The sequence below is a fragment of the Penaeus monodon genome, chromosome 25 (assembly GCF_015228065.2).
Source record: "Penaeus monodon isolate SGIC_2016 chromosome 25, NSTDA_Pmon_1, whole genome shotgun sequence".
Lineage (NCBI taxonomy): Eukaryota > Metazoa > Arthropoda > Malacostraca > Decapoda > Penaeidae > Penaeus > Penaeus monodon.
In genome coordinates this window covers 3,333,906-3,334,270 of record NC_051410.1, presented here as the reverse complement: position 1 = coordinate 3,334,270, position 365 = coordinate 3,333,906, and the positions used below count along the sequence as shown (strand labels likewise).

General features: G+C 36.4%; 1 protein-coding gene across 1 annotated transcript in view; it reads left to right on the top strand.

Annotated features, from left to right (window-relative positions):
• LOC119589491 (transmembrane protein 104-like) overlaps positions 1-365 on the top strand; it is a 100,597-nt gene that overhangs the window by 26,200 nt on the left and 74,032 nt on the right. The window lies entirely within an intron of this gene.

Sequence of the window (365 nt, the reverse complement as noted above, 5' to 3'; positions counted from 1 at the left end):
AGAGAGAGAGAGTGTGACTGAATGAAAATGAATATTATAAAAGCTTCCAGCCTTTTTCCCCCTCTCAAAAACTGTAATGAACAACTGTTATTATTCATTTTACAATTTATTCAGTCACTGATTTTTTTTTCCCTTGTAAAGTACAAAATTATTTCTCCCACAACAGATGGAGCCCATTGAAAGAACTGTCGGAGAATACTATGCGATCCAGGAGCAAATCGAGATGGGGCAAATGGCGAAACTCTTTTATCTAAAAGGTTGGTTGTGTGCCACTCTTAAGGAACCCTCTGACCAGCTACGGCTGTAGTTAGTTTGAAAAATTGATTGACTTTATTGAATATGCTTAAGAATATTCCACAAGATTC